This window comes from Hippichthys cyanospilos, chromosome 7 (genome assembly GCF_059441005.1).
Source record: "Hippichthys cyanospilos isolate Australia breed blue-spotted pipefish chromosome 7, RoL_Hcya_1.0, whole genome shotgun sequence".
In the NCBI taxonomy this organism is placed as follows: domain Eukaryota; kingdom Metazoa; phylum Chordata; class Actinopteri; order Syngnathiformes; family Syngnathidae; genus Hippichthys; species Hippichthys cyanospilos.
Genome location: NC_142375.1, coordinates 23,136,424 through 23,163,767, shown reverse-complemented (window position 1 = coordinate 23,163,767; position 27,344 = coordinate 23,136,424). Strand labels below are relative to the sequence as shown.

At 40.7% G+C, this 27,344-nt stretch overlaps 1 long non-coding RNA gene across 1 annotated transcript in view; it reads left to right on the top strand.

The window, feature by feature from the left end:
• The first annotated feature begins 4,363 nt into the window (after positions 1–4,363).
• LOC148421659 (uncharacterized) overlaps positions 4,364–27,344 on the top strand; it is a 46,836-nt gene continuing 23,855 nt past the window's right edge. The window contains exons 1-2 of the long non-coding RNA XR_015866146.1: positions 4,364–4,418; positions 13,738–13,818. This is a non-coding gene — a long non-coding RNA (uncharacterized LOC148421659). The remainder of the gene's footprint in view (positions 4,419–13,737; positions 13,819–27,344) is intronic.

Here is a 27,344-nt window from a genome sequence, read left to right as displayed (position 1 = left end):
TTGAAATTTGCATTGCAACGAGAAAAACTGTCAACATGACTGACGTTTTTGCGAGCGGCACAACAACAACAAAAAAACGGTACAAATCCTATCCAGTTTTGTCCTTTCACTTCACTTTAATCCATCCAAAATGACGTCATCACTTCAGTGCAGCCGCAACACAATGAGTATTGTTAGCGGATTAGTTTCATCTCCAGCGTCAAGTACCATAACGGCTACAACTGTGCGTGTGTATCTACGCGCATTCTCCGTTCTCTATTGTCGCCTGAGAGCCTGATTCACATTGCACTTTGCGTTCAAGTAACCCTCCATCGCCCCCTTTTGTCATTTTTTTTAAATCCCACTGCATACTTTCTACTTTACTCGCAAACGCTCGCCATGACAAATGGCGGCGGGGGCGTTCGCCGCACAGGAAATGATGACGCCGAGCTCGTAGACTAATGAGATGAGCCCTTATTAGCATAATGACACTTTGACTCCCTTCGATGATTGCCTTTTTATGTCCACATCACGCTCGCGCGCGTAGTGGAGGAATTTTCATTGCGCTGGGCTTTGTGGCAAAAAAGTAATATCAAAAAGTAAATAAAAATGATCTTGGCTTCCTACCACATGCAAGGGCGCTATGTCAACCCCCCATAGGAAATAATGGGAGTGAAAATAATCAGTGAGTAGGTCAAACTGTGGCCACTGTGAAAAATTCATGAAGTGTATGAAGCATGTGTCTTCATGGGGGAAGTTTTAGCTTTAAAACCGCTAATGTAGCCTCACCGCTACACACACCCCCACGTGCACGATTCGAGTCACACAAGACACACAACATTAGGAATAATCATCACTAAAAGCGTGATAATTTGTCACAAACGCTGTCCAGATTCAATACAATAGCAGCGTTAGCAATACTTGGCTAGCATTCGACGTTAGCCACTTTTTCAGAAAAAAAGGATTTGATACATCTAAAACTACTGCTCAAATGAAAAAACAAGAATTTTTTTTTAAAGACTTATATTCTCATAATTGTGTTTGCTCTTTAGCGGCGTTAGCAATGCTTTGCTAGCAATAGCATTGTAAACAAATCAACGGGGCAGATGCAAAAAACATTTAGATTAATTCACAACTACTGCTAAAAAATATAAAAGAAGTCATAAAATCATAAAAGATGTCATCAAATGTAATATATTTTTTATTCTCCATCATCTGTCCTACAAGTAGCCAATTAGCGAGCTAACAGTTTTCGGTAGCGCTCAATAAAGTTTCCTTTTTCTCTATGCCGTCTTATTTTCGGGGGAGGGGCTGGAAACAGAAAAGTGACTTTGAAGCAGCTTGAGTATTTGGCAGCCCAGTGATTTCCCGCACACGTTCACAGCGGCGCACCAACCGGTGTCCATATGGACTTCGTCGAGTGTGCTGCGCCGGGACATATGTCTCATCCGCACGTCCTGCGCTTACACACGTGCGCGCGCAAAAAAAATGAAGAAAAAAAAAATGGGACAGCCTGCCAGCTGTATGCTAATACATCATGGAAAATTCCCTTGACATGCTAACGATAGCATGAATTGCTAGTCACAGTTTCAGAAGCAATGGAACACAAATGGTTGAGCGGCACGCTGTTTTTTTTGATTTGTTGTCCGATCACTTTCTCAAATTCATTTTCCATCGGAGAGAAAGCATCAAAACAAGACAGCGGGGAGCTGAAATTTCACCCGGCTGGTGACAACCTCAAAGTTCACAAAGTCACAAACGCCGCGAGAATGACGTGGGAGAAAATGTCCCAAAAGTGGTCAAAATACTCGAAAAGTATACAACGTGCGACCGAAGGAACTTTGTCAATGCCCTCGCCGTTTGGCGCGACGAAAACGCGCCGTGATGACATAGCGTCGACTGCCAACGCGATTGGTCCCGGAGGGCCGCGACCCCGTCAAGTCCAAGCACAACAACGCGATGTGAAGCTTGCAAACAAAGCTTGTCAGTCAGCAGGCGGCCGCGCTCCGCTCGTTAAGCTCATGCATATTTAATCAGAGGATATTACGACAAAAAAAAAAAAAGAAAAAGTGCCGGCTCTATTTTTAGCTCGCCGCCCGGCGCTGTCGGTGCGTTGCACGTGAGGCTGCGCAATGTCGACACCACAACAAATGTCACACGCAAAATGATGCGGGGGAACGCCGGGATGCCGCTTCCGCTTCTTTGCTCGTTTCTCTGTCGTGACGCCGTACGCAAACATGCTAGGATACAATGAAAGATTTTGCTGGAAAGCAGATTTTTGCAAAATTCCTTCATAGGATTTTGTGTCATTTTGTACTTTTGCAAGTTGGATCGAATATGACAAAGTTGACGCATTCAGAAGAATTTAGTAGGATTTTTGTAAAAAAAAACAAAAAAACAATTGCATAGCATTTTTGCAGTATTTAGTCATTAAATTTGGAAGGATTTTGCAGCATTTTGTAAGAAAAAAATCTGTCATTAATTAGAAATTATTATTCTATTGATACTATTAAGTCAGCAGATTTATAAAGATTTTGTAAGATTTTGGTTAAAAAGATAAGAAAGATAGACAAAATTGGAAAGATTTAGTAGGATTTTTGTAAAAATAAAAAAATTGCATAGCATTTTTTGGACTATTTAGTCTTTGAATTTGGAAGGATTTTGCAGCATTATGAAAGAAAAAAAATGTATTGATGTTATTAATTTAGAAATTATTATTATTGTTATTATTATTATTCTATTGATACTATTAAAACACCAAATTTGTAGTAGGATTTTTGTAAAATTAAAAAAATTAGCATAACATTTTTAGACTATTTAATCATCAAATTTGAAATGATTTTGCAGTATTTTGTAAGATTTTTTTTTATTATTATTTTATGGAAAAGCATGTCAATAGCCATGTCAAAACGTATTTTTAACACATGCCACGGGCCACAGAAATGTGAATGTCGGGCCGCAAATGGCCCCCGGGCCCTAGTTTGGACACCTCTGTTTTTACACTTTAGATGGAGTCAACTGGTGGTTTATTTTGCCTTTTTTTGGCAAAGGTATTGTTTACATTTCATGCGCTGCATTTCAGTGGCATTCTTGTATGCAAAGCAGCGTGCGGAATTTCGCCGCCGTTTTTTTTTTGGGGTACTTTTCCCACTGTTTTGTTTCCTTTCCAATCAGCCTGCTCCGGGAAATCAAGCAAGTGCTGATTCTGTGATTAGCGTGCGCGCGTGAGAGGAAGAGGATAAGCCGGGCCTGTCAATCATCTCGCCATCCACGCCCGGCGGAAACGCGAGCCGGGGGCGCGGCGCGATAAGACATATAGGAAAAAAAAATAAAAAAAATATCCCGGGGAGATTGAGGGAAATGCGCCGCTGCCGGCTGCTATTCCGACAAAATATTCACGCGGGGAGCAAGCGTGGCAAAACTGACAAATTTTCATCGGTAGGGACACGAGCGCTATCACAAGACATTAGCCGGGACGTCTTCAACGTCTCCGTCCTCCGAGACCGAGTGCAACGCTGATGTCTGTCTGTCAGCGGGACATTTCAAGAGCATGTCAAAGACACGCACACTCAAGGGCGCAAGTACACTGCTGTGACATTTTAGCGCCGCAATTTTTTGCTGCAACTCAAATCTTTGCGCCTCTCCCTCTGGTGTGCCAACTTTGGCCACCGGGGGCAGTGCTTTGTAAAACAGACACCTTCTTTGTAGGTGATTTTGTGAAAAAAAAAAAAGCAAAAAAAAAAAAACACCGATACTTATTTCTTACTTATGACTGATCCCACCAGTACATTTGATGCACGAATTTGCCCCCACCTCCCAAAAAAAAAAAAAAAAAACAATAACAGATCATTTAAAGACACAGCAATGATTTTTTTCTAAAATTACATAACATAATTTGCTTCCAAATACAAATGATTACTGATGACTGAATGATGATTACTGATGATTACTGAAACTTATGCTATTTAGCTAATTAGCTTATGCTAATCAGCGAGCATTAATATTTTGTAGCAAATGTATAATCACTATATCTACAACTATTCCAACAATAATTATTCTAACATTATGTGAAACCCCAGGTAAAAACATCATAATTGTATATTCATATTAAGAATTGTTAAACTATTATAGTAAGTACTATTTATACAAAATATACACGTATACATAAAATAACTTCATAAATAAAAAAAAAATAAAATACACTGCTATTTTCATAGCAGTATAATTATTACTTTTGATACAACAAACCTACCAAAAAAAAACAACAACAATCATTTCTATTGTTGAGTTCAAACTGAATATCGGCAGGTCAAACGGCGCCACCACCTCAAGACTACATCTCCCAGAATCCTCCAGCAAAATGGCCGCTCATTAGAGCACCTGAGCTGGTGCTCAAGACGCAAACTTGACTTGGGAGTTTTACTCTGAAGACAACAATGGTTGGTGAACGTTCTTTGAATTTTCTTATTTGTTTATTGCAATGCTTCGTTTAAAGAACTTTCTATCTGTGTTAGGAGATTCATCCGTTCCGCGGTTGGGGTCGTATGATGGGCAATCCAAACCTATGTTAATAGCTAAGCGTTTAGAACCCAAGGTAAAAACATCAAAATTGTACATACATATTAAAAAGTGCAACGTAAAAATAATATACATGTGTAGAATCGGAATCGTTTCTAGGATTCTGTAGCTTGCTATCTATTTTTTCCCCCCCAAAAAAGTCTTGAATTCTTCGATTATTATTATTATTTTAATATGTCGAAAAAATATTGCGCTGGGTATAAATAAGCATCACGGAAAGATTGAAGCAGCCGAGGCAGAAAATGCAACTAAAAAGCACAGATCCCCAAATGCACCATGTTGGCTGGCACGCCCGACGCGTTGGCACAGCAGGAAGCGCCAAGCGCTCGCCCTTACCTCTGCCAAGGAGATTTTTTTTTTTTTTTTTTTTTTTCGGCGTGAGTTTGTTGTTCTGTTCTTCTTCCAGGGTGAAATCTGTCTCCTGTTTTTATATTCTAACCCGCTTACTGATGATTTATTTATTTATCTATTTATTTATTTTTCTATCTCTTTGGGTTTGAGGGTTTTCTTCACCGTGTTTCATGAAGAGGAAAAAAAAAAGGAAGTCCAACATTTCCAAGTTTCTCAACAATCAAAATTTTGAACACAAATGGTGGAGCAACACATGTAGACAGACAACATAACAAGGCTGTCAGGTGTACTCTAATTTACATAGTATGTTAGAGCATCTTTTTGAGTCCCTGAAAGTAGAAGAAGAGCAAGTACTTTTTTTACTTTTACATTTTTTTCCGTCTGAAATGCCCGATTGCGTTTGAACTCACCATTGCCCCAAATGGTTCACGGCTAGCGCTAACGCTGAACACGTGTGACGTCTCCGAGAATAACCGCATAATTGACTAGATGTTTATTAGCGTCCTTAATCAGCAACTTATGTTTTTTTTTTTTTTTGTAGTAGCAGGTGTGTTGACATTGAAGATGTGATGTGAAGGACGAAAAAGTCACAAAAAGGAGTAAAGTTAGCTAGTAGCAACCACCTCTAGAAAGGGAAGCCTATATATATATATATATATATATATATATATATATATAAAATAGCAAGTGCATATTGTGGATACGTACCTGTAGATTGTGTTTTGTGTGTGTATTTGTGATGTGTGTTGTGTTGACTCGTATTGTGAGGCAGTAGCATTTGATGCCCATTGCCCCCAGTGGTGTGTACTGTTTCATCATTAAATGTGTGTGTGTGTGTGTGTGTGTGTGTGTGTGTGTGTGTGTGTGTGTGCGTGTGCGCGTGTGTTGGTGCGTGCTTACAAATCTCACAGCGCACTGAGCTGTTTCCTCCATTTTCCAGCTCACCACTGAGCCCCCGGTGACATGACAGCTGGTGGGCACACACATGCACGCACCCACACACACACACACGCATGCATGCACGCACGCATGCATAAACACACACACGCAAAGTTAGATTTGCTAATGACGCCCCGCTGTTTCTAATATTTTGACATTTTACGAGGTATTGTACATCTCTCACTCAGATTATTTGACACTTATCGCGATACTTAGCGTCCGATACCATTCAAGGATAGTATAAAAAAACAAGATTTTCAATTGGAAGCATTTAATTTCGATCACTCGGATGAACGCGCCTCTTTGAAATACAGAGCCGATTTTTTCCAATTCAAACGGCGTTCATTGCTGCTGTTACTATTATGCGTCTTTCTATTATTACTTTTCTTTTTTTACAGATGTAATGTGTTTTTGCTAGATTTACACTTGTAGGTTATTTTGTCCAATTCTTTGATCTTTACATAAAAGGGAACGCATTGAAAGAAGGCGCTAGGGAGCTGAAATTTCACCCAGATTTCAAAGTTACCACACTAGCGGGAGTGTGTTATGCCTTAGGTAATTATAATACTGCGTTAAGTATACAAATATTGACTGAAAAGAACATTTTTTCATCAAGATTTTTTTTTTATCATATTGACATAAATTCATGTTTATTTTGATTTCATTTATACTCGTATTGGAAAATTTACATGTTAGTTTTCAAACAGTTTTTTAGGTCATTTTATCACTGCCACATGAATGCGGTGGTTGTCAGCAGGTTATCATGGTGTTGTTAGCTATTAGCGAGCAAAATGCACACGCGTGTTAACCTTTAAGTGTGTCGTGAAGTTAATTACGTGTGCCGACTCTGAGCTACATCTGCATGTATTACTTTGACGCATCTCCACGTTATGCCCGTAGATGTTTATCATCTTAAATTGGCACACGTTGCAGGGAATGTGTGTGTATATCTGTGTAAGTGTCTGTTAGTGTGTAATTTAAACAAAAAAAAGACTTTATTTCTTGCCCAGGAAATGCAAGATAGAAGTTTTTTAATTCCCTAATTAAAGACGTTTTCTAGTCAGTTCAACCTCAGCAATACTTTAGTTTACTTATAGTGTATGTGATGATATTTGGACAAATTTAGACAAATGGTAATGAAACCGTCTTCTATAGTTGTACTGCAGGCAGTTATAAATGAGGACAGACATCCATCATTTGAGTATCATGTCAAATAAGATAATGCCATCCAGTGGACATGCTTGGTAATTGCAGTCTTGTCATAACATGGTGTATTAAAGGCTAGGGTTAAACCCATGAGCTGGCTTTGATTTCGAAAAGAAAAGGTCAAATTTCGCCCTCTAGTGGTGGCGGAACGTTAGGCAAAAATACACCGACGGACGGAAGATTGCAATTTTGTCTGGTTCCAAAAAAATCACGGACCGATGATCACGCAAAGGGGGCGGGGCTCTGCCGAATGGCGCACTAGCAAACAAAAATTCAGTTGCTCACCTCTGTAAATAAATGACCCCAAATTGAGTTGTTTTTTTTAAATTTTTGACCCGGTTTGGGTTCATTTTGGCCTTGGCTTCATTTTGACCCAACGGTGCGGGAAGAGTATTGTCAAGCGTAACGAGCAACGACATCCACGTGCCCGTCATCGTATCAACGGACGACTTCCGAAGCGAGCCCGCGCTTGGTCCTTGTATCATTCATGCGACATACCTTCGTAGCGGCGGCGTCTTGTCGCCGGAAGGGAGGATCAAATGTATCCTTTGCGTGAGGCGCATCAATATTTCACCAAGCTGCCGCTCAGCGCTAACTTTAGCGCGCCGGCGTTTCCCGAAATAGCAAGCATGTCTGCAAACAATGAATAATTCCGTCGCGCATTTAAAAGGCACACATGTACACGTTTTATCGGGTCATGTGTGCTCCATTCAGCTGCCGCGTTGTTGTTGGAGAGAACCACCTGTCGCGTGATACGCAAACGAGGTCAACGGGCTACGTGAGTAGCAAGGCTAGCCCAGAAAACTACACGCAGTGGAAGTACCGTTTACAGACCCTTATGGAAGTTTTTACCTTAAACCTGGATGATTTGGCATTACGAAAAAAATACAAGCCGTCAAATTCACTTTTTGAAAGGATAATGTACCAGCACCGGTCACCGTGGCTACGCTAAACTATGGAAAGGTTTTCATCTCTCATTTAAAATCGCTTACTATAAAATGAGCGGGATTTCTCGCTATACGTTGGCTAAAGAAAGATCCCAGGGTAGTTTTTCACTTTTCATAAACTTTAACGTCAATCCGCGTGGCCCATGTTGCGCTAGCTAGCTACTGTAGCTTGCGTTAAGCTAACATACGACATTTTCTTTAGTCCAGCATCTACTGTAGATTTGCAAATTCAGTGTGACAGGGGTTTTAACTTTCAATTTTCAGTTAGCAAAACACTTTCTCCCTGGCGCCAATATTGGTAAATTTCAGATTTGGCATTCGATTCCAAAAGTCGATTCGCCACCCAAATTAGCACCAATTGGTTCTACACGCTAATGACCAGATAGGTACATTTATCCTCATCTTTGCCTTCAACTCAGACGGCATGGCACCTCTACAAAAAATACGGTTCTTCCATTGAATATTTCTGTACAGCTGTTTTGACTAAAACCACAGGGTAGATTGTTGGCCATGTGGAGATTGTCACTCATGTACTGCAATCCGACTTCCTAATTACCTCTAATTCAAAGAATGACGCCCCAAAACGTTATGTTTTTTCTCCAATAGGTGTTCAGCTGCTTTTATGAAGACCACAGGGTAGATTGCTGGCTATGTGGACCTGTCACTTGCAATTTCGCTGCAATTCAGCTTCCTAATTACCTTTAATATGAAGAATTACAAAAATACAGTTCTTTTAAAGGGGTCTGTGGACAATATTTTTGTAGGTAGATTGATTGCCCTGTGGGGAAAACTCCCTCAACTGCGATATGACTTTCAACCGAAATAATCAACAAAGTACAAGACGTCTGTAGGTCTCTGTATACAGTATCTCGTTGAAGATCATCATGGTGGATTGATGGTCTTTTAGGGTCAACTAACTCACTCGCCGTGATTCAACTTCTTCAACCAAAATGACGACAAAAGTACAGGTCGTCTGTAGGTTTCTCTTGTAGAAGATCGTCCCGGTAGATTGATGGCCACGTAAGGAAGCTCACTCACTCACTCACTCACTCACTCACATCCACTCAACTTCTTCTTCGCCTTCAAGGCAAATGACGGCAAAAAATACAGCTCTTCTCATAGGTTCTTCTGTAGTTTAGCTTGCCGAAGACCATCAGGGTAGATTGATGGCCGTGTGGGGACCCCTGTCAGACCAACAAGCGAAGGGCAAAGCGAATGGGTGCTGACGGATGCTTGTACCGCCCACTGTGCTCAACATTGCATCTCCAGCTTCATCCTTTTTCATAAGATCGCCCGCTCAATCTCCTCGGTCATCCCTCAGCGAGTACGCGCTCCAGCGCCTTGGCGCCATTTGTTAGCAACGACAAGCGCCTCGGGTTCAGCGCCGCTGGTTACTTGGACCTCGCTCTGATCTCCCCCCCCCCCCCCCCCCCCCCCCCCAAAAAAAAAAAAAAGAAAAAAATGCGTTCAATCACGTATGTCCTTGGGGTAGGTCGTATGACTCGTTCTTCTCCATTCATTCGCAATCCGTCCCGATATGCTAGGATTTTGTGACATTTTTCGGAACGGTCTACGTTGGTCCTAAAGAAGCGTAGTTATAAAAAGGGTCCTTCTTTTAGCGTTAAAAAAAATGATAATTTTATCTTAATATACAGTGGTAGCTCGAGATACGCAATTAATTTGTTCTTCGGTCTTGAGGGTCTAGCATTTTGTAATTTTTCATATTGGTTAAAGTAGTCATGACGGAGTATAGTTATGACTGAACTTATAAAAAAATGTCGTCGTTTTAGACTTTTATCTTAATACACGGTAGATTAAATCTTGTTAGCTAAAAAAAAAAAAAAAAACAAGTGCGTGCATGTTTGACTACGTGTATGGCCTACAGTAGATTCCTCCAGTGAATTTAATTTGTTTTGCTGTTAGGGATACAAAGGGATACAAAAGGTATACAATTTTAGGTATACTTATAGATTTTTTGAAGTATATATAATGATCTTATTTATAGTTTTACTCCTAGTGCGAGGGGGGCTGAAACACGTTCTCTTTCCGAGGGGCGGCTAGGTTCAGGCTACTAGAACGTTTAATAAACAACAAACAGGAAGGAAGACAACTAGGTTTGTATTTTTTTGTCGCGAGGAGAGCAGACAGGAACCTGACCTTCTCAGATCTCCTTCCGGTCTGGTTACAGATAATTTTCACCACTTTTAGCGCTGTTGAACCAGCATACAAAATAGCATATAGCATTAGCTAAAGGAACAACATAACCACAGGCTCCCAGATTGACTCGAGATTAAATGTGTTCTAAATAATTCCTGTTGAGAATCAATTGAATATTTCATTTTCATGCTAAACAGTCCATGCTGGTCCGCTAACAGATCTCAGCGAGCGCTTTAAGACGCACTTGGGCACGCGTTAGCCAAACAAATGGTCGCGCAGTGGCGAGTCCAGCAGGGATCTTGGCAGCCCTAAAAGGGAAAACACACTGCAGTGTATTTACACTTCTAGAATTTAGTCAGTCACAAATGTAATTGCTAGTTACTCTCGTATACAAAATCCAGATAACATTACGCGACTTACAGTAGTTCACTTTTGTGTGACGCTGGCTAGAGAATAATTGGCCATTTCTGTATCACGTTTTCCTCATTGAAATGCACATTTTTCACGCACCAACACTCTTGCTTTCTTTCCCCCAACACATTCGCAGCGGAGACAACAGTTAGCCACGCCGGATGCGCCGCCGGCGCCGTAGGCCGCGTAGCCTAGCGCGTGCTGCCGCCTCCAATCGTCACAGCTACACGCCTGGCGGGAGTCACTACTCACAACTTATTTATTTGCCGTCACGCTTAACCCTTGAGCAGCATTTTGACCATTTTTGGGTCATTTTCTTCCACGTCATTCTCTAGGTATTTTATCCAAAGTATGGCGCGTTCCTGCTAGCGTGATAACTAAGTGGTCGTGCCATGTTGAACTTTGAGGTGTTGTTACCATCTGGGTGAAATTTCAGCTCCATAATGTTGTTTTTCAATGCCTTCTCTTTGATGTGAAATGCCTTAAAACAGTACCGTATTTTAAACGGTATACACTGTGATTTTTTTGCTACCACTAGGCAACTGTGGCATTACAATGAAAAATAAAATCGTCGACATCTTCAGGACCGGACTCTCAGAATTTTTGCGGAAATAGCAAAATCCGGGTCAAGTTAGAGCAGCTTTTACTGTGCATATAGTTTTTTTACATCACTATCACAAACGGGCTGCTAGCTAGCTTGAGACTAAAGGAAGCTTTGCAGTGCTAATATTAAAGTTAGCATGTGTCTTAAAGACAAATTATCAATCTGAGAAGTTTAAGGTAAAATGGCTACTCGCATTTCAGGCAGATGACTCGTTGCCTATCAATGACGACTCCAAAGGTGATTGTGAATCTCGGCTCGTAGTTTTCATAAAAGTTAGCTATGTGAATCAAACGACTCCGAATAAAATTCACACCACATAAAGCCCTAGCATTCGCGAATGTAGCATCGGGCGAAGGTTGTTCCCGTGAAAGTCAAACTCGCATGGTCACAAGTGCGCGCGAGGCGTGCGTAGCCTTCGCTACTAATTTATTTGCCTTAACACTTAAGCACGAACCGCCCTCTGTTTTTTCCCCCTCGCCCCCCACACTTTCCGAGTATTGATCGCAGTGTTCTTTTACACTATTGATCTCCCCATTAAAGATCTAGTCAGTAATTAAAGGTAAATTGTCAAGACGACACAGCACCTGGATAAAATTAACACCGGGGCGATAGCGAGCGCTTTCGCTAGCACGATGTGCCAAGCTAGGTCTGCTACGTGAACGTGACAAATTACAACATAAAGCGACATTTGAATTTCAGCTATCAGGGTCGGATCTGGATGAGGATAAAACGAGCCCCCAAGTGACTCAAGTAGCACGGGTACTCGTTTCTTTAGCGTACACTGTCAGGAAGAAGGCAAGCTAACTGCAGTAACAAGTGATTGGTTCGAATGCTAACTATGCAAATTAATATGCTAATTAATAACAGACTTAATAATAAACTGATATTGTATCATACCGCGTCTGTTGCCAGCAATTAGCGGCAGCTCCAACATTAGCGTCTAGTAGCGCTAGCAGCGCTAGATGCCAGTTGTGTTAGCAGCTAGCAACATTTAACTTCCTCCTATAACAATCATCAAGTTTTAACAAACAAAGGCTTACTCAAATATGCCGTTTTAGCTAGCTACGACGGCGCTTTTGACACCCCTTCGTTTATGAAAGCAAATTGGGAGATATGTGTATAAAATCTCGCATTTAAAACTTTTTACAGAGTCAAATGATCAGCTGCAATGCATAGTTTAAGTCAAAATGTCTTATCTAAAATTAAAAATGAGCATTTTTAGTGGACAAATGTTTTACTGTCTTCCATATTTCCAAAAGTTCTTTCGACAAGCAAAAATGACAAATGATTCTATACAAATGCCGAATTATTAGATAAAATTGTCAGTACGAAACTTGGATACCAAAATATAATAACTGTAAAATAAAATAAAAATGATGTGACTGTCGTAAATTTTAAACCATTTGAGACCAATTTCTCCCTGTGGCTCATGGTGCAGTGTGACGTATTAGCCTTTTTTTTTTTTCTTTTTACCAGCCACCAAGCGAAAATCTCCACCATTAAACAAAACGAGGCAGAAAAAGACACTATGGAAGTATTGATTTTGAGTTGGAACTGCTTTTATACTAACCACCAGGGGGTACTTTGCACTTGTAACCACATCAAGCGTGTTATGGTTGTGTTGGTGCAGTATTCCAATTATCAGAGTGTGTCTTATGTTGAAATAATGTTGGTGCAATGTCGGTGTTTTACGTATCTGGTTGTGGAAAAACAATTTGACAACGCGAAGACGACTTTGTCCAAAGGTGACACCGTGATATTGATGGAAACCAACATTATCCAAAAATAAACCCCTCTCTTTTGCCTTAGTGGATTATTTTGTGTGACGTTGGATCGGAGTCAGATCTCATATGGTTTATTTTGTCCTTCACTCAGCCAAGCAGCCCGTCTATTTATGGCACGTGCTATTTTTAGCGGCACGCAAACTGACCAATTTCAAAGCTGCACGTGATGCGCTTAGCCCGTGTGGCTAACAGCCCCGCCCTCCTCCACGGTCGCACCCCCCCACCACATTTTTTTTTTTTTCCGGCAAAGCTTCTCATTCAAATTGTTCTTCCTCTGTCTCGCTATGAAAGACCCCCCCCCCCCCATGCGAGACAACGCCCCCCTCCCCAGACTGGCTTCATTGAGTCACGTTTTGCTTCCGACTCGCACAGAGCCCTGCAGGCGAGCCATTTCAGGATATTTCACAGCACACAGCACGCCAACACCGAGCCTGTCACTCCCGTCGATGTGGGCGCACACACTGGCACGTGCGCCTCACACGTAGTAGCGCCATGGCTGGATGTGAGCAGACATCCGTCTCAAATGTGGAAGTCATAAGTTTACATCATTTGCAGATTTTTTTTTTTGAGGAGCAGTTTTGCTAATCAATCACTTCATTTGAGAAGCAATTTAGTAGTTTGAGGAGCATGTTATGCCTGTTAATTTCATGCCTGTTTTGAATATGAAAATGAAGCATTGTTACATTTTACATGTTGTATGCTACATTTTGTGCAAAAATAGTAGATATTTTAAGAGCATGTTTTAATGCTGTAATTCATTTCACTGCGCTGCTTCTTGTAGTGTGCCCAACTGACCACCTGGAGGCAGTAGATTACAGCCATGCCGGCAGGCACAAAAGAAGAAAAGACTTTTACGACTACTGTAAGTGTTTTTATTTGTATATGTAATGTATATAAATATATGCCTGTGAATATTGTGATATTACGTGTCAACACGTGTAAGTACACATTTGTGTTCAAGCATCTAAAAAAACTCATTTACAATGCTATCCATTAGCATTAGCATGCCATTTTCAATATGTTAGCATCTGTGGCGCGAGAGACAACCTTGTAATACTATAACCAATCGTTTGTAATTCAATTTTTTTGTAATTGGGTATTTAGATTTAAAAAAATACAAACGTTAAAAACAGGTGTTTTATGACACATTTCTGTCAGGTTCAGGCAACCTAGAACATTTAACAAACAGGAAGGAAGATAACTAGGTTCTTTTTCTCGCGAGGAGAGTGGACAGGGACTTGACCCTCTCAGATCTCCTTCCAGTCTGGTTACAGATTCCTTTTGCTCCTCATTTATTCATTTGGGTTGGCCTTAGGTACTAAAGCCATTGCTGCCCTAAAGGGTTGGGGGAGACATTTGGCAACAATGTAAAAAATCTGTTTATGATTGTGAGGAATGCAGTTTACGAGTCCATGCTGCTATCTTCTTCCTCAGGAACATCAAGCGAGACCCCGTTGTGCTTTTACCCTTTGGTCGGGTTGTAGCTCCCGCTAATTGCTAGCAACAGGCGCCCTATAATACATTTTCAGAATAATTAAAACATTTTGAGGGATGCTTAACTGATCTTGATTTTAGGTTAGTGCTGTTGACGTCCGTGATTTCCCCTTACAACACTGATGAATAAGTTGCTAAACGTACGAATGTGGTCCAGCTCCGAGTACACGTGTTTGTTTATTTACTTTCCTCCTCCTTCCTTTTACGCCCACAATCATTCAGCTCACGCGCCTTCCTGTCTGCCCGAAGAAGCCGAGAGCTATAAATAGAGGTGTTTCCCGCGCACGTTTGGGTTTTTCACCGCATGGGTTGCAACGGCTCCCCCGCCTAGCTTCCCGTCTTGCGTTCTCGCATGTTGTTCGGCATTCTCATGAGGCAAACGATGGCTTGGTGCGGCGAAGGCAGATTACTCATGTTGTGTTCGCATTCAGCGTGAATTTCAATGGTCAAGTTTTTGCGCGACTATATAAGACGTGTCCAAACTACGGCCCGGGGGCCATCTGCGGTCCGCCGTCCACATTTTTGTGGCCCGTGGCGTATGCTAAAAATACATTGGCCTGTTTAAAAAAGTAATAAAGAAGTTTGATTGTTGACACTAGCAGTTTTTTTTTTCTTCAGATAACTAGGGTATAAAGTGGTTAAATTTACCTTTGTGGGTATGTAATGACCTATTTTAACTAATAATATTAATGAAGTAATCGATTTATTTCAGTAATAAAGTAATCAATATAGTTCGTGAAGTGCATACCTTTAGGTACAAAAATACCAAAAGTAATTAGTGTTTAAAGGAATTGTACCTTAATGAATGAAGTACTAAAGTACTGTAATTGATCACTTTGGTACATAAGTAAGTACCAAAGCAAATAATTATTTTACATACAGTACAAAGTTTTAGTATTATAACTTCTTAAATGAATAAAGTAATTGATTATTTCAGTAATAAAGTAAACAGTTTAGATAGTAAAGTGCCTACCTTTAGGTAAAAAAGTACCAAAATTAAATACGACATTCCTGCCTTACGTTTTTTCTACTTTAAGACGTGGACTGCGACATTTTTTCGTCCCCTCTTTACTGTCATGACCTGTGGAGTTGGCTGTGTTTATGTTGTTTTGCCTCCCTCTTCAGGCAGTTTTTAGGTAATTGCTCTTCTTTTCTGGCCGCGTCAAACTGCCTGCGCTGCAATGTGTCACTAAGACGCTGGTCCAGTATTGGTCGGCGTCACGGTGCCACGAAGATGCCGACATGCTATTTTTCGTATTTTTCGTTTTTCAGTTTTTGGCCTGGAATTTCTCTTATTTTTCACTTTCAATTTAACCTCCAACACGAGCGTACTTAGATGTCTTCCTTGAGGCACACCACACTACTTAGTCCTCCTTTTAAAAAAGACTTCCCTGGTGAACTGATCGGAGACCAGTCGCTGGCGCTAAATACCATCAAACGCTGCTGTACAATCTAATATGACCGCCGCACACATAATTTGGTTTCTCTTATCTGCCATGTGCACTAAAGTGTCGCGTGGCGAGTGGTGCCGGCCACCCGTAAGCAGGAATGGGTACGTGCTGGGGGAGGGGGGGGGGCTTTTTGAGCCCGGCTGTTAAATGCAGCCGTCGGCTGTGGAGTTATTGCTTCTTGCCTGGTCGGAGGACAAATTGATCGGCTCAGGCCGTATTTACTTTGCGACCTATCGGGAATCTAATGTAATAGAGGCGTTTAAATTAGGTTATCATCTGCCGGGCCCATGTCGCACAGATATGTGAATGGAGAGGGCCTGCAATTTTTGTGGATTACAAGGATGTTACATTATGCAGGTATGTGAATGGATCAACACATGCATAATGTAAATAGGAGTAGACAAGTATAGGGATGGAATTTTATACTGCCTACCGCATACAGACGCTCCTCGGACTTATTAGATTCCGGGTAGTCGTTTGTTAGCTGAATTTGCTCGTATGTTGTTACTGCTAAAAAAAAAAAAATCAGACGAAAAAAATGTCAATCTGAATCCGGAGGCCTGGTTTGGCTAAAATTTAATAGGGGGGGAGGAATAGCTAAATAAAGAGTCAACAAAGTAACACATCAAAACCTGGACCGTCAAAAAAACTCGGAAATAGGACTTGGACAAATGGGCATGGGAACAACAAAAAATAGGTGGCAGAGACCCAAACAGACACTTCCACAATGATCTGACAAGCACGGAAAGGAAACTAAATTTACTCAAAACTGACTGGGCATACAAGGAACACCTGGGCATGAAACGATAGGAGCAGGGAGCTGATTGGCGGGCACCGAAGAAGCAGGTTAACAAGGCCTGGTAGAGACAATCACACTGACGGGACACCTTCACGGGGGACAAAAGCATGAACTGGAACACATGAAGTTGATTACAAAAAAAAAATAGCCGAAAAAAGGGCCTCGATCTGAATCTTGGGGGGTTGCTCAAAAGAATCACAATTTAACAGGGTGAGTAATAGTAAAGCAAAAAGTCTACATATCAAAATCGGGAATCACACCCTACAAAAAAATAAAACTTGGAAACAGGACTCGGACAGACGAGACAAACAAGGAACACCTGGACATGAAACAATAAGAGCAGGGAGCTGATTGGCGGACACCAGGGAAACGGGTTAACAAGCACAGAAAAACAACTTCAGAAGACCAGATAACACCTTTGCACTTCTCTTGCTGAATGAATGCTTTATATATCCAGTTCACACCTGTGTACTAATAGCCTTCATCATATCGGAATGCGTAGTGTGGGCAGTTAAAACCGAAAAAAAGACAAACGTGGACGCTTTTCAATTCAGCACACATTTAAGTACACGGACAAGAATTTGGCAAGACCGTGTATTATGTACAAAACACATTTTTGAAAAGCTCTGTATCTGTGCCCAAGGACGGATACCCGGCAGAGAGTTTTTTTTTTTTTTTTTTCGGGTGAAGTGACAGACAAAAAGGGATGAAACATTTTCATGAACGGGGATTATTCTAATGCATTTTGGCAGCCGGATGAAAGCGGCTTGGACGGGGCTAAAGCCTTCAAACATTCAGCGTTCACAAACGGCCCCTCGCCATATTGTCACATTTCCGTAGACAATATACAGTATGTCTTGCCGCTTTATTCCATGACAATCTTTCATATCGGCTGAATAAGTGTGCATAAATGGATACGGCGCAATGCATAAAATGGCCGAAGCATATGAAGGCCTATTCCCATACCGGTAAGTTATAGAGGGTATTGTACGCAGTGACATTGAGATTTTATGGCTCCTTATGTCTGCATTAAATTGCCGGTGGTACTTTATTCATTTCTGACCCGCAAGGGACCGGTGGCAACAGTCAAAAGGACTGCTAGACTTTTGAGGAAAAAAAAAAACGTTGGCCAAAAAGATGCTTAAAGGGCAGCTTTAAAGCAAAGTGGATGACTTTTTAGGGGGTCTTTTCATAAAGGAAATGTCTGTCAAATTTCACAGCAGTGAAACTGCCTTGAGGGAAGAAAACTTTTTCCTCTGAAAGTTTTCTCTCTCTCTCTCTCTCTCTCTCTCTCTCTCTCTCTCTCTCTCTCTCTCTCTCTCATATATATATATACGTCCATAATTGAGAATATTTCCAATTTTGAATGGCAGTAAATGAGCCTGACATGGGCTAAATTTGACATCTGCGGGGTGAACCTCTCCACCTCCCTCCCAAGCATTTAGAAGGGATGTCAGGACAGCATATTGACATTCTCTCTCTCTCTCTCTCTCTCTCTCTCTCTCTCTCTCTCTCTCTCTCTCTCTCTCTCTTATATATATTTATATATATATATATATATATATATATATATATATACGTCCATAATTGAGAATATTTCCAAATTTAAATGGCAGTAAATGAGCCTGACATGGGCTAAATTTGACATCTGCGGGGTGAACCTCTCCACCTCCCTCCCAAGCATTTAGAAGGGACGTCAGGACAGCATATTGACATTGTAATAATTAATATAATCATAATTAATTATATAATTAATAATAATGTCGCAGGCTTCATGAAATTATGTTTCGGGCCAGATTTAGCCCCCTGGCCTTGATTTTGACACGGAGTGATATATTTGCATTCTGTGTTCCCAATGATTCGAAAAGTTTTTCAAAATTTTTATCACTTACATCAAAGGTTGCCTTTAAACGGTCGTTGACTTGAGAAAAGCGATAAATTAAACAAATAGCTCCTTCCATGGATCTTTCATGATACTATTGGAATGTCTTCCGCGTGGATGGGCGTGAAGTGAAATGGCCTCTTCCAAGAGATGGCTTTTAGCCAGGAATCCCAAGTGGGAAACCCCAGTAAAATGTACGTCGGTTAAAAAAAAAAAAAAAAATGTCTGACTCGTTCAGTGTCATCACTTCCCCGCGCTCGTGGCTTCTCCTGGCGGCGGTCGGTCCGTCAACGACACGGACTTTCCATTAGCTCCGTCTTGTCCGTTTGCGACCACTTACTGTACGAACGCGTCGGGACACGCGGAAACTCACAGGGCTGGGAAATTTTGAAAATATTTTCTTTGGGCGATATCTCGCTGATACGATCAATCCCGTTGATCGGTTGTTTTCTTCTTTTTTTCTTGTTGACCTCATAATTCTCGCGAACTATCTTTCAAATTGTATTTTGTACTGTTTTGACGTTAGAGGAATATTTTTCGCATTTTTTGTTCTTCCAAATTAATTTGAAATCATACGGCGGTTTGCCTTATGAAGCAGGTGCGATTGCGTCATAACAGTTTTGCTTAGCGACAAGTGACCTCATAGTTTTCGCAAAATGTTTTTTGGATTCTTTGTGTTGGCAAAATATGACCTAAGAGTTTTCACTTCTATTCTGTACTTTAGATTTATTTTTGTTTTGTGGAAAAATTTTGTAGGTTTAAATCATTTGAGCCGTATGAACTCTACCTAGCAACAAGTGACATCGCTATTTCTCCCATCTTTCAAATGCCACTTCTTGTTACTGTCTTAACATTCGAAGATTTTTTCATTTTGTTTTGTTCTTGCTTAATTCTGACATTAGATGCATTTTTTTAAAAATAAAATCTTGCAGGTAGAACTTTTGCGGCCCATGAAGTCTGCCTGGCAACAGGTGACCTCAATATTTCACCCCATCTTTCAAACGCCAATTCTTGCTAATGTTCTAACATTAGAGAAATATTTTTCATTGTTTTTTGTTTTTTTTTAAGCTGAATTTGAAATTGTAAGACTCGTTACTTTATGGGGCAGGTTATATTGCGCCATAAGAACTCTGCTTAGCAACAGGTGACCCCAAAATGTTTTGTAGGATTCATTACGCTAACAACAAATGACCTTGAATTTTTTTGAGGATGTCTCAGACTAAGTTTTAAACTATTTTGACATTAGATGCATTTTTTTCAAAAATGGGGGTTAAACTGCAGGTTTAAGTCTTTTTCGCCCTATGAACTCTGCCTAGCGACAAGTGACCTCGCTATTTTTCTCAAACGCAGATTCTTGCAACTGTTTTGACTCAAGAAGCATATTTTGTGACATGAATAACAATAGAAAATGCGTATTTGATGCACTGGTAGATATACCCCCAAATCCAATTACGCCGTCCTTGACCCCAGGTTCAACCTGGTGCAAAAATTCAATCCGACTATAACTTTTTGGAGACGGCGCGTAGCGTATATTAAACAGAAGCTCCTTATAGGAAGTAATAGCAAGAATAAGAAAACGTCCTGAAGGTGAGGCGGAAACATGTCGGCTTCCGATTAACGGCGCACGGGTAATTGATTATTGGTAAGCTGCCAGTAGAAGTTGGTCACGGAAGCCCAAATCAAACTCAAGCTTACATGAACATCGATAGTCGTAATCAAAGACGCCGCCGCGCGATTTCTTCATGGTCGGTGGAAGTTTGATTAGTGATGCCTTATTGCCCGCCGCCTCAAGGCAAACTGCGGCTCGGTATTATCGGAATCAGCCATTCGCGAAACCTTGTGTTGTGTTGTGTGATGTTTTGGCTCCGTTTTGCTTGTGTTTTTATTTTCTCATCCAGTCAACGGGCTTATTTAAATCGAGTAAAAGAGGTGAGCCGTCATCGGTTGTTACCTGAACGATGTCATTTTCCCTTGACGGCAAGCGGCAAAATGGCCGCCCCGAGACGAATAGAAAAATAAATGAATTGCTCCGCTTAATTCGTATACTGTTTTCATCACATACCAGCGTCAAGTAAAATTTCTGGGTTGACTTCCTCTGAGCAGCTGCACGTACAAAAAGCAATAAGGATCAGTTTATGTATGTTTTTTTAATGTAGGATTTTATACAAAAGCTCCACTGCAGTAGTAATTAAAACAAGGTATGTGCATTTTTCATGGTTTTCCTTTTTGTTACGGGACATCGGCTTTAATGCGGGCGTTTTTTTTTAAAGCAAGAGCACCCGCGCATTAAAGGCATCCGAGGAGGATGTAAAACAGTTCGGGTTTTCTTTGGACGCTTGAACAGGTCCGTGGAGAACAGCCTGCGGGCCGCCTGCACAAACCGCCGCGCGTCCGCTCAGGGGGAAAAAAGTTCAGAGGCCGTTCTTGCCTGGTGAGAGCGCAGATGGTAGCGGAATTAGCCAAAATCAGAGTTAGCATCTGTGCTTGTGACTCAACTTCGGAGTTAGCAAAAAAAGAACAAATGAAGTCGATGCTTTGGAACGTGAGTCGTTTTTGAAAGGATTTTCATTTGAGATTGATCAAAGAGCCGCGAGGTCTCGTATTCGTTTTCCGAAGCGTCAAAGACACGTTTGCCGGAAACGTTAGCGATGATTTGGTCTGGCGCCGGTTGGAGCTCTACTCTACTTCTCAATTTCGTCTTTCTTTCTTTCTTTCTTTTTCTTTCTCTTTCTTTCTTGTACTTTTTTCTTCTTTTATTTTTTCTTTTTCATTGTTTTTTTTCTTTGTTTTTTTTCCTTCTATTTTAATTTTTCTTTCTTTTTTCGTCCTTTCGTTCTTGCTTGCTTTCTTTTGTTCTTTTTTTGTCTTTTTTGCTTTTTTTCTTCCTTTTCTCTTTTCTTTAATTCTTTCTTTCTTTTTCTGTTTCTTCCACCTACTGTTTTCATTAATTCTATTTTCTTTCTTTTTTAAGTTTATCTTTCTTTTTTCTTTCTTTCTTTATTTAGTTGATTTTTCTTTCTTTCGTTCTCTCTTTTTCTTTCGTCTTTCTTTCTCCAATTTGCCCTTTTCTCTTAGTTTTCTCTTTTTGAATTTCTTCAATTCTTTTTCTTCAACTCTTTTTTTTCTTCATTTTTTCACATTCATTGACTCTTATTTTCTTTCTTTCTTTCTTTCTTTCTTTCTTTCCTTCTTTCTTTCTTTCGTTCTTTCTTTCTTTCGTTCTTTCTTTTTTCTTTCTTCTTTCTTTCTTTCCTTCTTTCCTTCTTTCTTTCTTTCTCTCGTTCTTTTCGTTCTTTACTTTCTATATGTTAATCATTCTTCTTTGTTTTTCATTCCGCAACGTTTTCAGCAGGCTCTCGAAAAACGCAGCCAAGCGATCGTTCGTAGCCATATTGAAGAGCAACCCTGAGCGTAACCTGATCGTTCCTCGCGATTCAAATGCAGAACCAAATGGATCCCTCTAGTCCCCTCTTTTTTCGACAGCGTGGGAGGCGATAGGATCAGGATTCTCCGACAGTGTGAGCTGGTAAAAAGACGGCCTAACTCTCCGGGGAAGGAAATCCACTCAAAAGCTGAGAGGGCCTTCTCACTTCCCTGGGGGCGCAGGTCACTTGCTCGACTGGAGCTGCGCCTTTTCGTCAACATGAAAGACGTTTCGGAGTCCTTGATACATCAAATGTACGCGATGAAAAAACATTGAAACAGACTACACGCACACATATATATATATATATATATATATATATAAATAAAACTATACATGTGTGCATATTATTTCCTCAGTCCAAGTCACATGACTGATCCCGCATCGCACTGAAGCAGCACTTAACGCGTACGTGATAAATGACACTTAATGGCGCACTCATTCACGCTTTAAACGCTCGGCCATTCTTGTGGCAGAGAAGCTTCAACGCTTTCTTCCCTTAAATGTCGGCCGGGCGCTAAACAAGGTTGGCGCGCTGTCCTCGTCGTCTCGCGCTATGCTAATGCTTGCCTTTGATGTGGAAGCATGGGCGCGGTGGGATGAAGAAAAAAAAAGAAGCGGGAGATGTTGGGAGACGGCTGTGTTGTTGTTTTTGCTCTAATGAGGACCTGCGTGACCCAGAAGGAATTTCAAATTTGATCCATAATCAGGGAGTTTAACATAAAATAGGTTATTTGGGGCCCGGTTGCAAATTGAATGGAATTTGTGTGAGGACGCGTTGATTGCAGTCGTAACACAGTTGACTTTAACAGAGATTTATTTGTAGTTGCTCCCTTTTTTTGTCCTGGTTTCAAAATCAAAACTCGTACTGTACACAATCTCGCCGACCAAAGTTAAAGGAAATGTTTAGAATCAAGAGATTTTTTGTGTTATTTTACTTTTTAAATATGTTTTACGTGAAGAAATTGCTTGCAGATAAGAGCTTCCTGGGCTGCATTTCCTCTGCAAGTGGTCACTCTTTCAAGCAACCAATGACCCAATGACCAATGGCGAGGAAATGCAAGATGGAAGTTTTTTTTAACTCCCTAATAATGGATGTTTTCTTATTTTAGTAAATTCTACCTCAATACTTTGTTTTACTTGGAGTGTATGTGACAGATGAAATTTATGTCTTAATCAAACTGTCTTCTATAGTTGTAGGGCGGGCAGTTATAAATGACAACTTACATCCATCATGTAAAGCACGCTATGCCATCCAGTGGACATAATTGGTAATTGCACTCTCGCCCCCTGCATTCCCTCACATATAGGACAGTAAACATGGCTTTGTTTCCTTTGTTTTTACGCTCGTATTACTGCGTTATGTTTCAATTACGGTGTAACTGTAGAAGCACAGATACGGTGATAAATTTAAGTGTACCAAAACAGAAAAAAGATGGAAATTTCACAATTTCGAAAGTACTTTTAGCAAGGGTGTCCAAACTACAGCCCGGGGGCCATTTGCGGCCCACCATCCATAGAGGTTATAATATGCCTTGAGCATTTTTTTTTTTTCAACCAAGGTCATTGAATTGCTCCAGGATCTTGAATCAGTCCTAAAACACCGACGTCGCTCTGCAGTTGCGTAAATAAACATCCACGATTTGAGGAAATATGCTCCTCGCTCAGCCAAAGGAAATGAATAATTTCCCCGGCGCCCTCCCCCCGATCTCGCTACTTGGCCGTAAGGGAGGCATTAAATGGAATCCGTGCGGCGTACTGTATATTATTCAGCACCATTTCCATTAAGGCAGCTATAATTGTCATGGCGAGAGGGCAAATGACACACACTCTCACACACGCGCACCTCTCGCCATATCAGGTAATAAGTGGCAGTTATTTTAATTATAAGTCAGACCGGCTGCGAGGGACACGGATACACCGGGCGTTATTGCAATTTAATTAAAGAATTAATGAATAAATGAATAGGAGAACTCAATTTTCTCTGGGTTAAGCGTACGCCCACAGATATACAATACATTTAAATTAAAAAAAAAAAAAAAAAAAAGAAAAGGTAGGAAAGGCGAGCAGGATGGATAGAGGAAACGCCGGCTTCGATGTCAATTTCATACGGTCGCACGCAAGCGCACGCACACGCAAACGCGCTTCTAAAGCAGTCATTGTAAAAAAGTTTCTCTTTGTGCTATGTGAAAGAACTAACCAAGTTCAGTTCAGTAGTGTTTAACTTTTAAATTCAATGCATTTACATTTCGGCTTTAAAAGCGGTTTGTTCGTGATGGGCGAGTACCGACACCAGGTATCGGGATGATATCGGTACTGATAAAAGCTTCTGATATGAGTAACTGTCTCCCTTTGTAAAAATATGCCCACTTTGAGACCATTTATCCACTATGAGGTCAGTAACTTCCTGTTCTTCTTCTTCTTTTCTTTTGACTAGAAAAGTGACAGGTTATGTTTTCGAATAATACAGTAGTGTAAAACGTTAGTGCTTTTGATTGTTTTTTCATCCTTTTTGGGGGGACTATGCTATTGTAGTTCATGAAAGCCAGCTGACTTTTAAATTAGTGTTTTTAAGCCGTTGGGCCACTAGGTGGTGTACCAAGACAAGTAATGGAGTTTGGGGTATGCATTTTTTTCTTTTAAACTAAGTTCATTTCAGTCGTGTTCCATTTTCCATGAACCATAAAATGGTTTGTTTTAAACATTTACATCATTTTTTTAACATTTGTGATTGAGTTTGAATGCAAACATGTCCGCTTTGAGTCCATTCTACCATCACGGGGTCAGTAACTTCCTGTTCTTCTTCTCCTATTTTGTTACTAGGAAACTGTGCTGCCCCCTAGTGGTTAAAATTAAAACACCAAGCTGGAGTAGAGGTCATTTGTAGTGGCAGATTATATTTTCGGATAACACAGTAGAACAATATGGTAGTGATTTTTCTGAAATTTTTTTGCTTTATTTTGGGACTGTGCTAATATTGTCTTCAATGAAAGCCCGCTGACACGTAAATCAAAGTGTTTTTAAGCCTTTCGGCCACTAGGTGATGCACCAAGACAAGAGTGTTGAGTATTTTTTTTTTTTGGGATGTACTGCTGCGGTATGTCTTTTCCACTTTGCAATAATCAAACATTATTTTTGTTCAGTTTAAATTTCCAATGACTGTTCCGGCAGAGTTTTTGAAACGGGACGTTTTCAGTCGAGGCATTATTAAAATGGACTTACCTGACTTGGTTGACTTTTTTTTCTTACAGGTAGACCTTGTAAAACGTTTGAGAACCACCCATTTAATGCATTTTCTTCATTTTTTTTTTTTTGTCTGATCTCTTCCATTAATTTTTTTTTTAATTAAAAATTAAAAATACGATTGACTCATTCCACCCCCCCAAAAACGAGCATCCTCTTTGCTCGGCACCTCTGCCGCGTCTCCAGCTGCGCGTCGTTATTGCAAAATGACATAGGACTCATTAACGGACGCCGCGATTAGCATATCTTCACTGCACGTGTCTTTTTGGCAATTAGTGTGTTTTATTTCTCTGGTGAAGTTAATTAGAAATCCAAAAGCAGCAGTGGCCCCTCAGAGGAGTTTTGCTCGCCGCTTGTTGTAATTAACGCCGTTGCCTTTGTAGCTTGTGAATGCTCAACACTTGACACACTTGAAAGTCACACAATAGAAATCAATAGAACAACTACAAATACTATAAGCCCCCCCCCCCCCCCCCCTCCCGCCCACCCCCGCTTCACTTTGTGCAAATCTATATTGTTCCACCTCCTGTTTATTTAGGTTGAAATTCAAACGTCGGTCGCTAGGTGGCAGCACATTCCGATAGAGGAAAAGCCTCATTTTTGCGAAGAAATTGATAACTATGTTCATTGTATAATTTTTTTGGCAGTAAATTCTATAAAAATAGCCCTAAGAAGTATGTATTTACTTTATTACGTTGGTGGCGTGAAGTCGGTGAAATATAAGAATAAAAACGCGCGTATTTCGGTTGTTTGGCCGAGCATGTGAAATGATTTGAAAAGTTGCTTTGGTGAAAGCTAGCGTCTGGCTCGGCTCCGATTAGGCCCGGCCGCACTCCCGCCGGCGGCTCCCCGCTTTTTGCATTTGTGTTTTTTTAATTATTCCGTCTCTCCCGCCGCATTCCCCAAACGGGCCGGAGCCGTCGCAAAGTCATCTGACGGCAGATTGTCGGCCGCCTATCTGCGAGCGGCAAACGTCTTCATTTGCATGCCGCCACATTCCCGAGTCGCAATCCGAGGCCGCTTCCAAAAATTATAGTCAACTGCAGCAAACCCCCTTGTGACTTTGGACATCAACTTTTTCCACGTGATTCCGCTTTAGTTTTGTCATCTTTGACAGGTTATTTGCACGGAAAAAAAGGAATTTCTTTGCTCAAAAACATCGAAATGATCTTTCCCCATTCGAATAAATGGAAATGCTTTTAATCGGTTCCAAAAATATCAATGAATAAATAACCAAAGAAACGTTTGTATACGTTTTTTTTCAGCAGTCAGGAAATTCAATACCAGGTACAGTGTTACCTGTACTTACGAAATTCAGCTTACAAAATGCCTCGTTGGAAAATTCAAGATACAAAAGGCGACATTGTTGGCATATAACATGACACCCGCTCTACCGTATTTTTTACAGTTTGTGACGCATTTTTATCATTTATTAATATGCCGGCTCATATAAAAACACATAGAGTACGTGACATACCAGTTTGGGCTGTCGCATCTGACGTTAGCGCGTCGTTAGCAATGACATCACAAAGGAAGCACTTGGCATGACCCCAAACTAAACTCAAGTAAATGAACATGCGCAAAAAAAAAAAGAAATATTATTGCTCCTGTGGACTTGGAAATGATTTCAGCCCCCCCCCCCCCCCCCCCCACATAAATTGATTAGGCGGGCCGGATATGGCGAGTGGTGAGTTTTTTTGCTATTCTTTACATAATATATTGATTATTATGCATGATTGTAATTATTTTATGTATTTTTTACCGTTTTTTTATGCATTGTTATAATTTAATAAGATTTAGGATTAAACAATTCAATTTTTTTTTAAACCTGTTTCGCAGGTTCGTTCTCAATTCTTTTTTGAGAAAATGTTTTGGGAAGAAATCACGAGGGGAAATAAAAGAAATGTTATGTCTTTTTTTTTCCTAATGAAATGGACGCTTCTTCCGTTTTTAGCAGTAAAGCCTGCATTTTGTGTACTTATTTTTTTTTTTTTGCACACGGCAGCGACTAGCCAAGCGACATCTGCCATTTTGCGAGTCTCCTGACCTTTATGTGGCGCTAGCGGGAAGAGCCGCTGTCAGCATTGGGCAACGG